Genomic DNA, 13403 nt, shown 5'->3' on the forward strand with positions numbered 1-13403 from the left:
CTGCCCGCTGTACATGTGCATTCATGCAAAACATATTTCCATACTAGTCATGTTGTGACAGAAAACAACAACAACAACAACAAAAAAACCTCAAGAAAAATAAAGAAAAAAAAAACCCAGTATGCTTCAATCTGCATTCAGATTTCACCAGTTCTTTCTCTGGAGGTGGATAGCATTTTTCATCATGGATTATTCAGAATTGTCTTGCATCTTTGTATGGAAGAGAATAGCTAAGACATTCACAGTCGATCATTGTACAATATTGTAAAATGTTACTATGTACAATGTCCTGATTCTGCTCACTTCTCTTTGCATCTGATCATGTAAGTCTTTCCATGTTTTTCTGAAAGCTTCTTTCTTATCATTTCTCATAGAATAACAGTATTCCATCACATTCATATGCCACAACTTGTTTAGCCATTTTCAAATTAATGGGCATGCCCTTGGTTTCCAATTCTTAGTCACCACAAAAGGAGCTGCTATAAATATTTTTGTACAAGTAGATCCTTTTCTTTGTTTTTGTTTTTTAATTTCTTTGGGATACAGACCTAGTAGTAGTAATATTGCTGGGTCAAAGGATATGCACAGTTTTATAGCCCTTTGGGCATAGTTCCAAATTGCTCTCCAAAATAGTTGGATCAATTCACAACTCTACCAATAGTGCATTAGTGTCTCAGTTTTCCCAAATCCCCTAAAACATTTGGAATTTTCTTTTCTATCATATTAGCCAATATGTTAGGCATGAAGTGGTACCTCAAAGTTGTTTTAATTTTCATTTTTCTAATCAATATTTATTTAGAGCATTTTTTCTTATGACTACAGATAGCTTTGATTGTATGTTCTTTTTAAATTCCAATCAAGTAATTACAAGTGACATAAATTGTCTAACTTTCCTAAAATTCTATTCAGGTCCTTAACTTCTTTCTTATTTATATTTTTATTAGATTTGTCTAGATTTGAAGAAGCATATTGAGGTCCTAACTATTTTACTTTTGCTTTCTATTTCTTCCTGTAATTAGATTAACTTTTCTTGCCAATACTTAGATGGTATGCCATTTGGTGCATATATGAAATATTGATATTATTTTATTATTTGTGGGTCTTTTAAGGATATTAGAGTTTCTTTGTTTCCCTTTTTTATCTCTTTTAATCATTGCTATTTTTATTGTTGACCTATCTGAAATCATAGTTGCTTCTTCTATTTTTTGGAAGTCACCTGAAGAATAATGGATTCTTCTCCGGACTTTAAAAAAAAAAAACTTTGTGTGAATCTTTATGTTTCATGAGTGTTTCTTGTAAATATCATTTGGTTAGATTCTTTTTAAAAAAATCCATTCTACTGCTTTAATCCTCTTCATGAACTAAATGAGATCATTCCATTCATATTTATTGGATCTCCTTATCAATTGCTTCTCCTTCCAACATGTGATTTCATATTTTTTCTTACCCTACTCTTTTAAAAAAGAAGCTAATGGAGAAAGAAGTCTAATTAACACTAATAATTTGCATTTGAAGAGATCCTTCCTTTCTTCATCAAGCCTAGACACCAAACTTTGGCTTTTATACTTTATCAATTTTAAATTTCCTCTTTATATTACATCCTCTAAAGTTCAAATTCATTTAGTTGTGGTTATTCCCTCTTCCCCTGATGCTAGCCTACTTCTTAAATTTCCTATATTTCACCACCTATCTATTTCCCTATTTATGCTGTTTAGTTTAATATATTTTTACCCTAAACTCTCTCTGTCTCCAGGGTAGCTAGGTGGTAGAGTGGATAGAGAACCAGCCCTACAGTCAGAAAGACTCATCTTCCTGAGTTCAAATCTGGCCTTAGACCCTTACTAGCCATGCGACTCTGGGGAAGTCACTTAACTATGTTTGCCCCAACTTCCTTATCTATATAAAAGGAGCTGGAGAAAGAAATGACAAACCACTCCAGTATCTCCAGGAAAACCCCAAATGGGGTTCATGGAAAATCAAACAAGACTGAAATGACTGAACAACCACAAACACTTGTCTCTGTTTCTGACTTTCTCCCCAAATCTCTCCTATCTTCTCTCTTTGTGTCTCTGTTACTTCCTCTGTCTCTCCTTCTTATGCACATACATGCATGCTCTCCCTCTTTCTATATGCTGTGCCACATTCTGTTGTTCAGTAAGTCAGTTTCATGAGATGCCACACATCCTATTCGTTTCTCCATATGCTCTCTGTATACTCTTCTTGTACACCTCAATTATGTGAAATAGAATGTTGTTCTCCTTTCTTCCTTAATTATACCCCAGTATATTCCATTTTCTCTTCCCTTTCTCCTACTTAAAACAGACAAACAAAAAAACAGAATAAAACCATGTTTAAGCCCTATATTAGTCTTTCTTAACTTTGTCTATAAGCCTCCAATACTATGGTATTCTAAAGGGACAATAGTCTTTTCTCCTACTTTTAAAATATAACACCTTCCTCATAATTTGGCCCCCTCCAATTGATTGCCTTCCTAGGTTTTTCTTTACTCCTGTGTTTGCTTTTCAAAATTTCTACCTGGTTTTGGTCTTTTCCCCAGGAATGCTTGAAAGTCCTCAGTTATGTTAAAAATCTATTTTTCTCCATGTAGAGATTATACTGAGTTATTTGGGGAAGTTATTTTTGTCTATAAGTCTTTATCATTTCTCTTTGGAAATATCCCATGATTTTGTCTTATTTAGTATTATTAAAGCTGATTTCAGAAAAAAACCTGGGAAGACTTACATGAGCTGATGCATGGTGAAGTGACCAGAATCAGGAGAACATTGTGCAAAGAAACATTAATATTGTATGATGAAGAATTGTGAATGATTTAGCTATTTTCAGCAATACAACGACCCAAGACAATCCCAAAGGTCTAATGATGAAGCATACTATCTGTCTCCAGAGGAAGAACTGATGTTGATTTAATACAGACTGGAGAATGCCATTTTTCACTTTTTTCTTTCATTTTTTCCTTTTATATAAGTCTTGTACAAAATGACTAACATGGAAATGTTTTACATGATTGAACACGTATAAACTATATCAGACTGCTTACCATCTCAGGGAGGGGGGAGAGAAGAGAGGAAAGTAAGGATAGTATTTGGAATTGGAAACCCTTTTTAAAATGTTAAAATGTTTTAACATGTACTTGGGAGAAAATAAAATATTATACAATTTCTAATTTTATTTATCATCTTTTTGTTTCATTTCTTCTAACCATACTTAGAGTTACTGTGGCCAACTCACTTTTTCTTCTGAGATTCTACCTACTTGTATTTTTAGGAGAGTTATTCTCTTCCTTATGGATTTATACCATAAGCTTCTATTAACCCACAGCAGGTGTTTCCAGCTACTGAGTTAACCTTAACTTGTGCTAAGACTCTTAATGTTCTCAGTAGTGCACATCTAGGCCCTCATTCCCTGTTGTTGTTATTGTTATTGTTGTTGTTGTTGTTGTTGTTGTTGAGTCATTTAAGTCATGTCCAACTTTTTGTGACTCCTTTTGGGGTCTTCTTGGCTGAGATCCTGGAGTAGTTTATCATTTCCTTCTTCAGTTCATTTTACAGATGAGGAAACTGAATTAAATGACTTGCCTGGGGTCATACAGCTAATAAGTGTCTGAGGCCAGATTTGAACTCAAAAAGATGAGTTTTCCTGAGTTCAGACCCAACACTATATCCACTATCTACCACATCTCTTTGTACAGGGATACATTTGAGATAGTTCTGTCTCTTACTGTTCTGGCAGGCCCAAAGGTTAAGAATCTGATTGTAAAAGCTCACACTAGTTTCCATGGCATGACCAAGGGAATTTATCAGTAATTTCAGGCTTCAGGCCTGTCTACCAGAATTTGCATTGAGTTCCCTAATGTAAGATCTCTCCCAGCTTCAACTGGCTTCTGACCATCTTTTTGTATAATTCTCTCCTGACCTGGATAAGAAGAACTATTTCTCTTCAGTTTTGTTGTTATTTTTCTAAATACCAGCCTTTTCAGTTATTTTCTAGGCACATATTTAGGGGAACTGGTTTCCTTTATGCTGTTTCACTTTGGTATGTTAGCCATCTTTCATTTAATTGAATTTAACTTTTTAATATTTAAGATAATTATTACATTTGCATGCATTAACATAATCCTACACTCTCTACTTATTTCTCATTACTGCCATTTTGAAAGTTTCTTTGCTTATTGTTTTGTGTTGTTGTTGTTGTTTTGGTGAGGCAGTTGGGGTTAAGTGACTTGCCCAGGGTCACACAGCTAGTAAGTGTCAAGTGTCTGAGGCCAGATCTGAACTCAGGTCCTCCTGAATCCAAGACTGGCACTTTATCCACTGTACCACCCAGCTGCCCCTACTTATTGTTCTTATTTTATTTTGTTGCTCTCTCTTTACTTTCTGTCTGCTGTACTTGATAATAATTAAGTTAAAAATCCTACCTTTCCTCCATTATTCTAACTTGAGTAATGTGATTTTATTGTGCTCTCTCACAGCCTGTTAATTTACTTCACACACCTCCTTTCTTTCTCCTACTAGAATGTTCTGAAATATTGTATCCAAGTATTTACACTTGGATTTTTTTCTTTAGTATCTCTCTATCCCACAGTCAAAGTAAGCCTTCTAGAATAAAAAAAGCTTCGCCCTATTATTTCCCATTCACATATTAGTCTGATTGAGAAGCTTTCCCTTCCATTTCTACCTCATCCATCTGTTTATTTTGTTTTATTTTCCATTTGTCTTCTGTTTGTTTTCTGATACACCTTTTGAGAAGTCTTAAACCCTCCCTCCAACTTGCTGATTGATGAGGGAGGTGACGTTGTGTGATGAAAGTTGTTCTGTATCTCTGGTCACGAGTTCTACCCTCCAAGCCATTATATTCATGACTTGTTCATCCTAAATATTCTAACTCATTATTTATGTCCTTTTATTCACTCGTCTTCATTTTGTACCAACTTAAGGGTCTATCCACATTGCCCTTCCTTCCTGGGGGGGGGTGATTGGTCTTGGAAATCCCTAGTCTTGTCTCAAGAAAGCAATCTTCTGAGATGTTCTGTCCCCCTGAGCAATACCCGTTATGGGGTGTCTTGGTATCTCCTCTCATTATAAGAACACATTTTAATATCTCCTGTCAGTTCCCTTCTTTGGCTAAGACCTGACTCCTTTCACTCCACTCTCAGTCTCCACACACACAGTTCTTATAACCTACTCCCCCACAACCACACCTCCAAGGCCAGATGCGAGTGCAAAGAAATATTTTTTCCTTCTGTTCTAAAACTAAGGCTGGGTGGGGTATGAATATCCAATTACAGTGTCTCTAACCTCCCATTTTCACTGCCTTGGTGACTTTCCTTTGTGTTAACTATTACCTCTCATGCCAAAAAAATTGATTCATTTATTATAGAACATGGGTTTTAGGCAGTGGGATATTAATTCAATTCTTCCTTTTTCCCTTCTGCTGGTTCTTTTATGTTTGCTTTTTTGTGTGTGAGGCAATTGGGGTTAAGTGACTTGCCCAGGGTCACATAGCTAGTAAGTGTTAAGTGTCTGAGGCTGGATTTGAACTCAGGTACTCCTGACTCCAGGGCTGGTGCTCTATCCACTGTGCCACTTAGCTGCCCCTGCTGGTTCTTTTAACACCATTAAATCTTTGGTCCCTTAGACAAATTTCCTACTATAATTTCCCTCTTCATCTTTTCTTTGAGCTTTGGCTAATGTAAAGGGTTTTTTTTTTTTAAAGAATATCTTGTTGTGGAGGGCAGCTAGGTGGCGCAGTGGATAAAGCATCGGCCTTGGATTCAGGAATACCTGAGTTCAAATCCGGACTCAGACACTTGACACTTACTAGCTGTGTGACCCTGGGCAAGTCACTTAACCCTCATTGCCCAGCAAAAAACAAACAAGCAAAAAAAAGAACATCATGCTGTGAATGACTTGACTTTTCTCAACAATACAACGTTCCAAGACAATCCCAAAGGGCTATTGATGAAACATACTATATCCACCTCCAAACAAAGAACTGATATTGATGGAGCAGACTGAAGCATGCTATTTTTTCACTTTCTTTCATTTTTTTCTTTTAATCAAACTTTCTTGTACAAAATGACAAATATGGTAATACTTTGCATAATCATACATGTACAACCATATCTGATTGCTTACTGCCTCAGAGAGGAGGGAGGGAAGGGAGGGAAAGAAGGATAAAAATTGGAACCAAAACTATAAATAAAAATGTTTATTCCATTAAAACAATAAAAAAATAAAATTCAAAGAATATCTTGTTTACCCAACAATTATGATAGAATTTCTATCATTTATTTCATTTTCTTATTAAGTATACTTAATTATCTTTTTGTGTGCATTTCTCTTACTGAACACATTTGTTTACCAAATGTCCTACTCACCTATGGAATGATTAAAATACTTCCCAGCATTGTAGGATATGCTATTTGGGATGTATTTCAACCCTCTTTGCTTTTTAGAACATCACATTTCAATCACTTCTTTGATTTCTTATATATGAAGAATTATCTTGACTTATTTGCATCAATTTTCTTTGATAGCTTGAAATATTTCTCTAGGTTGTCTTTACAAATGGGGAGACTGACCAAGAGGCAAGGGGGTAAAGGGAGTACTTAGAGCACATGAAGTTATTACTTGGGTTCAGTCCAAATGACTAAGCAGAAGCTTGGGCTAAGCCTACTTCTTGCTGTGATCATTCAGGACTTTTGTTCTGTGTTGTTCTGTATTATGATGAAGAGTTCTCTAATGGGTATACAAAAAAAGGTGACCTGCCCATAACTATCTTTGTGTCTCTCTCTCTGTCCCTGTCTCTGTCTCTGTTCCTCTGTGTGTGTGTCTCTCTCCCCCTCCTCAATCTTGTCTTGGCTTAGACACAAGAGAGATACTTTGAATTACCTCCTGTGAGCCAGGTAGAAGGGAAGAATCCTCAAGTGCATGTCCTGTTTAGGCAAACCTCTGCTTGGGATGTGACTGCCTCTCTTGTATTCCTTCCCTGACTAGGTAACCAAGCAGCAACCTTGAGTCAGAAGTGGCTAGGTATGGACCTTCCTTGAGTATCTGGAGGATCTGCAGATAGCCAGAGCACTTGGAGACGATCAGTATCTGAGAGCTCTACTGGACAGTCAGTAGATGATGATAGAATTTGTATGGATGACAAATTGATCGGGAACAAAAGCCACCTGAGTAGACAGCTTCAGGGAGCATTACCCCTAAAGAGGTATCAGTTATAGACTCAGCTGAGGCACAGACCTTTCAGAGATCAGCTGGGCTGCTTCCTCACACCTAAGTAGAATTTGGTGAGGACTCCATGAAGGGCAAGAATAATGATAATAATTTTAGTGTCAGGAGTTGAGTGATGCCCCAGACCACATGGTCTCTACAAGAATATCTCATTACTTTTTTATTTTATATGTGAGTCCACTTTTCCCAAAGAACTTATGTGTGTAAGGGGAAAATGAGCCTCAGGTTTAGGAAATGTGTTCTTGCTTTACATTCTTAATAAATTCCTTTTCTAAAAGTTAATGGAGTCAACTTGTAGCACCAGGAGAGATGCTCCATATAGAATATTTATTGGTTGACTTTAAATTCTAAATTTTAGTAACCAACAAATTTCTTGGTAAGTAAATCACAAGGTTGGTCTGGGATCTTTGGATTCTTTTGATTTATACTTTGTCCTATTTTTTCAATACCTTGGTATTTTTCTCGATTATTTCATGAAGTATGATATTTAGAATTTTTAATTCATTGTATTTTTTTCTGAGAGAAATTATTATTTTTTCTTTTTTTATCCTTCAACTAGCTCTCTATAGCCAGTTTTTCAGGGGTTCATATAGATTTTGTGTTCCTCCACTACTATTTTTTAATACCCAATTCCATTAAATTTCCTTCTATTTTTTACTTTTACACATGATATTTGCCTATGATTATGCTTTCAACTGTAATTCTGATTTTTAACTTATTTCATCTTTAAATTATTCTTTTAATTTTCAAAATTTCTCTTTCAAACAATTTTAGAGTTTCTTGGTATTGTCCTGTTGTTTCTAGGGGCTTGTTGTGTTTCCCTTTCTTTTGGAAGTTTTCAAGTCACTTTTCATCACCATATAGTATTTTTATTCCTTGTCCTTAGACTTGTTCTAACTTCTTTATTCATTTTCCTTTTTTTCCTTATGAGTTTGGGAGCTGGGCTTATACTGAAATGTTCCCTTTCAACTGTTTTGTTTTCTGGATTTTCCATCCTTTTTAAAGAAAGAGTTGAGAGAGGAAAAGGAAGAACTGATAATATCCAGTGAACTAAAACTCATATATTAAACTAAAACTATGCCTAAAACTAAAATTCAGTCTACATAATGCATGAAAACTTGGAGGGACAAGTAATACATAGGGAAGTTGCTTAGATGGAGAGAGAAGAGAGGAGAGACACAGAGACACAGAGACAAGGACAGAGAGACAGAGACACAGAGAGAGACATAGAGAGAAAACGAGGAAGAGGAGGAGGAGAGATGTATTCTAAACCAGGTAGTAGAGAGATGAGAAGTTTTTTGGTTCTGTTTTTGTTGTTATTGTTGTTTTAGTCTGAGAGCCTGAGTGTCAAGGCAGGAAGATGCCTCTTGGCTGGATCTTCGATTCCCTTTTTTCTGTTAATCTTGAACATAATCAAACCCAACACACACATACACACACACACACACACACACACACACACACTGTGAATATCCTACCCCTTCATGAGATGTGGGTATATCTTTGTCTTTCAGGTCACAGCCTGATATACCTTTGTTCCCTCTTCCATTGTCTCTTTTCTCATGCCTGGTCTGTAAAGTTCAGCACCTATGATCGTCTGAGGCAAAGTGAACCTGTAATAGTTTTTTGATACTTCTGTCTAAATATCCCTAAAAGTCCCTAAAAAGCAGTGGCAAAAGACTGGGACATGAGCCAAAACTCAGAAAGAGAAATTAGCGAAGTCATCCATGAACTCTGAGATGGGGAAATTAATTGATTGATTCACAAGTTAATTCGTTCATATTTTATGGAGCAGCACACCCACAGAGGTTTCAAAATTATTGTCACTTGTAGAGAAAGAAGGCAAATTCCATTTGCTATACAAATGTAATCTCATTTTTAGATGTCCAAATGAGGCAGGAATAAAACAGATAAAAAGAACTGTAGAATGTGAGAAAATAATGGGATTTGGCAGATGCCCCACCTGAAGATTGATTTGGAATTGATTGAATTGGGTGAGACTGAGAGACTGAGAACCTACTTAAGGTTGATTAAATTGAGACCACACCTGGCCAGCCCTGAGTGGGGTGTTGTTCTCAGAGGCTGTGCACCAATCGGTTTGAAGGACCTCCCTTTCTGAGGGAGGGAGACAGGAAATAGAAAGGTGAGGCTGGCTCCCTGGATCAGCCTCTTTCGTTTGGAAACAAGTTTATGGTGGCAAAAGAAGGAGGAGAGTATACAGGTTTCCTAACTTTTGGAACTTCACATGTTCTCTCTTGGATAGCTAGGTGAAGGTGGTTTTCTCTCTCTCTCTTTGCTAACCCCTAATATACTTTAATAAATGCTTAAAAGCCTAAACTGTTGCTAAATTTATCAGTAAATCTTACCTACTTCCCCACCCCCTAAACTGGGAGTGGGACAGGTAAGGCCACACATTAGATTTTTTGGGGTGGTGGGGCAATGAGGGTTAAGTGACTTGCCCAAGGTCACACAGCTAGTAAGTGTCAAGTGTCTGAGGCTGGATTTGAACTCAGGTCCTCCTGAATCTAGGACCAGTTCTTCATCCACTGCACCACCTAGCTGCCCCCCACACACATTACATTTTAAACATCACAAGACTAAGATCACTAATTGATTTTGACACATTTTAAAATAAAATTTTAGTGAAGAAATTATATCAATTTTAACAAAAATATTTATTTTGACAAGGTTAAATTTGTTCTAGGATTTAAAAAGTAGTTAAACACTTAGACAATAAATAGCATAATTAGTCATATGTACAACAAAAACATATGATTATATCAACAGATGTTGAAGTAGCCCTTTGCAAAATATTGCACTCAGTTGTGTGAAAAAACCTTAAAATTCACTGATATGGAAAAGCCCATCTTTAACACTGTCAAAGCCTTTCTCAACCACTCTTTTTTTTTTTTTTTTGCGGGGCAATTGGGGTTAAGTGACTCGCCCAGGGTCACACAGCTAGTAAGTGTTAAGTGTCTGAGGTCGGATTTGAACTCAGGTACTCCTGAATTCAGGGCCGGTGCTCTATCCACTGCACTATCTAGCTGCCCCTCTCAACCACTCTTAATTCCAGTGCCTTCCTTTTGTTAATTATTTCCTGTTTATCCTGTATATGACTTGTTTTGTATATATTTACTTACATATTGGCTTGCCTATTAGATTGCAATGTCCTTAAGGACAGGACTATCTTTTGCCTCTTTTTCTACCCCTAGCACTTAGTAATGTGTCTGGCACATAGTAGGCACTTAATAAATTTTGATTGATTGGTTGAGCTAGCTTCATTGCAGAAATACTTAAAGTTTTCTCAATAGTAGAGGAATAAATAAAAGATGCAGTCTCTCCTGTTATTTCACAAAGTTAATAGAAATGCTCACTATAATAGAAAAGGCATAAATTAGAGGAACAAAAAAAAAAATGAAAAAGGGGAAACAAAATTATCTCCGCCTCCAGGAGTCTCAAAGAATCAGAAAAGAAAAACTGAATGAAATGATAAATGACCTCAGTAAAGCTTTGGGGGAAGGGAATGGTCAGTGTCTGGGATACTATAGAGAACTCCTGGCAAAGAAACTCCCTCACAATTCAGATCAGCAACTTTTTTTTACAACTTAAAGTCTTAGAGAATTGTCTAGGGCACTGAAAAGTCAAGTGACTTGCCCAGGTTCACCTATGCTGAACTTGAACTTAGACCTTTCTGATTTGGAAGCTCTATGTACTCCACTCCATTGTCTCTCTTCAGTAAAGCAGCAGTATCCAAAATAAAGGCACAACATCCATCATCATTTCTATACATCCCCAATAAATATGAGGAGGAAATAAAAGAGAAAGAGAAAACCCATTAAAAATAACTACAGGATTCATAAAATATCTGCAAGTCAATCTACCAAGACAAACTCAGGATGTATGTAAATGCAACTACATGGTATTTTATGGAAATAAAAAGAAGACACATAATTGGGGAGATAGTTATTGTTTATGGCATGACTACATCATTATAATATAAATGATGATTCCATGTAAATTAATATACAAAATTATTGCTATTCTAATATAATCAAACATATTGTTTACAGATCTAGACATAACCATATCAAAATTAATTTGCAGAAACAAAACGTCTCTAGACTCAGGGGAAATAATAAGAAAAAAAGTAGAACTAGAGGAGGCTGAGCATTAGCAGACCTCAAATACTACTATAAGTAATAATAACAAACCTATTTGATAGTAGTTTAAGAAATAGAAAAATAGATCAGTGAGGGAAGCAAGAATCAGAACCAATTGAGCACCAAAGCTCAATGTTTGATGATGATAATAATAATAATAATAATAATAATAATAATAGCATTTATATATTTCTTTAGTTTACAAAATATGTTACACATATTATTTCACTTATCCTCATAACAACCCTGGAAGGTAGGTGCCATTACTATTTCCATTTTATAAATAAAGAAACTGAGGCAGATAGTGATGAAATGACTCCCCAGGGTCACATTGCTAGTAAATGTCTGAGGGTGGTTTGAACTCAGGTTATCCTGTCTCTAAGATTTAACTCCCAAATACATAATTCTGAGGGAATAACTCCCCACTCTATTAGAACTGTTGGGAAAACTAGGAAACAGCTTGGTAGAAATCAGATTTAGGTTTCTACACCAATAAGCTCCCAATAGATATACTACCTCAATGTAAAAAGTCAAATCATTTAAAAAAATAGAAAAGTTGATATCATTCACAACTAAGCTAAGGGAGGATTCTTAACTAAATAAGGTAGAACTTTGTGAGAAGAATAATGAAATAATTCTTTTACTTCAGAACAATTTTTCATGTAGTAGCAAAACAAACAAACAAACAAACAAAAAACCCATAAACAAAATGGGTACTGAACAAATGAGATTTGAATGAAAAAATTGTGATGCATGAATGCAATGGAATATATTTGCTCTAAAGAAGTAACAGATACAAGATATTGAGAGTCAGGAGAAGATTTGGATGAACTGGTGCAAAGTAAAGCAAAGCAAACAGAACTAGGAGAACAATATACACAACTATAATAATGAAAAGAAGCAACTCTTATAGGCAACTAAATTCAGATTAAATGAAAATGAAATGAAATGGCCAATCTTCTTGCTTGAAGATAGATGATGTAACATGTTTCCTTCTTCTTGAGAGGTTATGGGTTCAGAATGTACTTGCTATAAGATGTGGTCTCTGTGATGTTGGCTTTACTTAACTTTTTCTTAGTAACAAACAAAGATTTTTAAGGGATGGTATATCTAGAAATGACTATTGATGTGGGATAGAATTTAGGATCAAATTGATCATGAGTTGTCCCCCCAAAATTACAAGACTCAGTGACTCAGTTTCCCAAGTTTTATTGCAATACTGTGAGTGATCACAGGGAGAGAACCAGAATAGTGGGAAGGTATCTCTCTAATAGTGAAAGAAAAGACAGTTATATTTATAGTATAGATAAATTGATTTATCAGTCTTATTATAATAATCTCCACCTTGGGGAAGTACAAGGGAGAGCCTGTCCTTCTCATTATAATATTCTCCACCTTTGGGAGGTACAGGGGAGGGCTTATCCTAATTTGGAGCTCCTGGGGTCTTAAGCCAACCCCTGTGGTGGGTACCTTTTTCTGTGGAGGTGTGTTTTGGGGATTTACATGTCATAAGGTGAATCTGGGGACAAATTTGGCCTTTTCTGCACCTGTCTCTTTCTGGTTCCCATGACTAGTTTGAAAACACAATCATTTTTCTTTTTATTTCTGATCTAAATTTCTATAGGCTGTCAATTTCTTTACTATTACAGTCTTCGGGTCTCCTCAGCCTAGCTCCCTGTTGCTGTTATGGGCACTGATTTCTGTGGGTAAAAGAAACTGGCATCCTGACTTATAAGTTATCCATTAACTGAGGTCTGATTCCCTTTTGGAGCTAATATCTGAATTAAAGCTTGGGTCCTAGGTTTTCTGTTAACCCCCTTTTGCCTCCTACATCACTATGGTTTAACAAAAGCCCACAAAAGTAATCTATAGGGCATTAAAAACCATTTGGTTGCTTTCAAAGGTCTTCAAACATGATGTCTCCCATGCACAGGTTAAAATCATGCATGATTCATAGAAAGATGTAACAATAGGGATAACTTTGTTA

This window comes from Dromiciops gliroides, chromosome 2, assembly GCF_019393635.1.
Source record: "Dromiciops gliroides isolate mDroGli1 chromosome 2, mDroGli1.pri, whole genome shotgun sequence".
Lineage (NCBI taxonomy): Eukaryota > Metazoa > Chordata > Mammalia > Microbiotheria > Microbiotheriidae > Dromiciops > Dromiciops gliroides.